The sequence below is a fragment of the Gekko japonicus genome, unplaced genomic scaffold (assembly GCF_001447785.1).
Source record: "Gekko japonicus isolate JY-2015 unplaced genomic scaffold, Gekko_japonicus_V1.1 scaffold686, whole genome shotgun sequence".
NCBI classification, from domain to species: domain Eukaryota; kingdom Metazoa; phylum Chordata; class Lepidosauria; order Squamata; family Gekkonidae; genus Gekko; species Gekko japonicus.
This window is the reverse complement of record NW_015168671.1, coordinates 1,608,852-1,611,564: the sequence shown is the minus strand read 5'-3', so window position 1 is coordinate 1,611,564 and position 2,713 is coordinate 1,608,852. Positions and strand designations below refer to the sequence as shown.

The 2,713-nt window shown below is 42.2% G+C and overlaps 1 non-coding gene across 1 annotated transcript; it reads right to left on the bottom strand.

Annotated features, from left to right (window-relative positions):
• Window positions 1–2,161: 2,161 nt before the first annotated feature.
• TRNAT-GGU lies at window positions 2,162–2,233 on the bottom strand. The gene has a single exon. It is a non-coding gene; the product is annotated as a tRNA-Thr (tRNA).
• Window positions 2,234–2,713: the final 480 nt, after the last annotated feature.

Here is a 2,713-nt window from a genome sequence, read left to right as displayed (position 1 = left end):
CATGAAGATCCTTGTGCTGTGGTGGCAGCCACTGCTAAAGCAACTTTTTAAATATCTGCACAGCGAGTCAGATGTCCAAGGGACAATCAGAAGTCCTACTGGGCAAAAGCACCACTTTGCCCTGCCCACTTCCTAAAAACACTGGGAACCCTTGGTTTAAAGGTAGGATAAGAAGTCAAGGCATAAAAGCAGAAGCACAAAGCATGTAATTTGCCCACAGCTATATGCCTGAAGATATGGTATATAGTAGAACTAGGTGGGCATAGAATTTTTCTTGCATGGCCAGGCCTCAAGTAATTTTTTGCAGAGGAGAAACAAACTTAGCCAGATCTTATTCAGCTGCTGCTAACCAGCTAGCAAGTTCTTTCATGCTTCTTCCCTCCTCTTTACAGACAGTACTGGGGTAGCCAACCTCCAGGTGGCGGCTGGAGATCTCCTGGAATCACAACTGATCTCCAGGCTACAGAGATAAGTTCCCTTGGAGAAAAGGTTGCTTTGGAAAGTAGACTCTATGGCATTATACCCTGCTGATGTCCCTGCCCTCCTCAAATCCTGCCCTCCCCAGTCCCCCCCCAATACCCCGGAATTTCCCAGCCTGGAGCTGCCAACCCTATGTAGTATATTAGTTCCATAAACTTCTATAATGGTGAGTAAATATTACAAGCAAAATCCTTCTTTACTTAAGGATACAGGGAGCACAGTGATCTTGTTCCATGGATGGTATTCACCAAGGAAAGAGAGAATGAGAGGAAATCTCCTTTAGGCCCTATAGAGATCCTACTGAATGTCTGTGGCATTGTGTTCATCCAAGGATAAATATCATAAATTTGTTCCCAACCCATATTCTAGTTCCATCAATTTGCCATCCTCTTCCTTGTTTGAACTCATGGATTCCTTGCCATTCCTAGATTTTACTGTGAAACACGTGCCATTATTTCCAGTCATGTGAATCCCATTAATTACATTCCAAATTAGAACATCTCAATAGGACTATAGTCAGTGAAAATGCCACCATCTGCTGGCAGCATGTTTGCAGAAAACCATCTGTGCGTGGGTGGTTCCGTGAATCAATTTTGTTGTGCTCACAGTGTAACCCACAGCCAAAACTGATAAGGCTTTGATCAAGATAAAATTAGCCCAGTCCATAGTGTGGTTATTAAACTGGGACACCAATGAAAGCTGAAACAGACGGAATTTTACTGAGAGACTTTATAAATCTATCCCATAAAATTATGCTACAAACAACAGAATATTGTCAAATATAGATATGGACAAGTAACTCTGGTAAATAAAGCATGCACAGTACAAACCTAGTAAATCGAGAAAGCATTCCGTTTCCTAGTTTGTGAAGAAATAAATACTCAGAAGGCATCCATTACAGATCAGTGAGAGATATGGGCCTCCTCAGAGAAAGTGTGACAGAGAGGCCTGCTTCTCTGAGAGATATGTATATACAGGTACCCCAACAATCAACTAAGCAGTCCTAAATTCTAAACAATTTCTGCATCGTTAATTTTTTATAACTATCTCAACTGATGCATATGGATGTGACATGCATACCCATTCTGAGCTTTACACTGGAACTTTCAAAATTACATAGGGGCACCATGGTAGGGATCCACTGGTCAACCCGTAACTTAATCTTGGTGGCATCCCAAATGGAATTTAAACCTCTTTAGAGTAAGAAAAGAACAAGGGCTTACACCATTTGAGGGCCCGCTGACCTTAAGTAATCATGGGAAAGATAGCTGTGCTAAGATTAAGCAAGATGAGATTTAGCAGTATGATCCTTGCTTTATTGTAAATAGGTATTTTTGTTGCAATGGCCACAGATAAGATCAGAAAGGAAATCCAAGATTAAATTTAGAAATTAAGACACCGGACTCTTCTCCTGGAAGAGGGTTTTTGGGAAACATACTAAAACATACTGCAATATGTACTTTGAGCCTGGAAGAAATGCTGTTTTTTAAAAAAAGTCTGGCATTATTACTGAGGTAAGATTCGGGTACAATTTTTAGAACAATGTGAGCACATGAAGCTGCCTTATACTGACTCAGACCCTTAGTCCATCAAGGTAAATATTGTCTACTCAGACTGGCAATGGCTTTCCAGGGTCTCAGGCAGAGGTCTTTCACATCACCTGCTGCCTGGTCCTTTGAACTGGAGGTGCCAGGGATCAAAACTGGGACCTTCTGCATACCAAGCAGATGCTCTACCACTGAGCCACAGCCCCTCCTCATGAGAACTATTTCATTCTGAGAATAGTGTTACTACTACTGACTGGAGTACCCTAATTCTTGCTGCATTTATCACTGGTAGATGAAGAGAAACTGCTAATGACAGCAGGAAGAGATTTTACAAATGAAGAGATGTAGGTCACCTCTCTCTCTCTCTGTCTCTCTCTCACACACACACACACAAACGAGGGGGAGAGACAGAGCCTTGATTTAAAGGGAGGCAAAAGCACTTAGGCGGTAGCCTAGTTTAAAGAGATACTGTGTGAAGTCCCAGGAGAGAGGGGTTTTTTTCCCCTCAGCCAGTGTCAAGTTTAAATGTAGGCCACACTCTCTCAAGCACAGAATTCCTATCACTTTTATGTTCAAATTTCCATGAGCCAGTAAGCTTAACATTATTCAACTTGGTTTTTTACTGCTATGTACGCGGACCGCCACCAGGGGTCCACAGCTACAGTCAGGAGCTTAGCTCCTCTGAA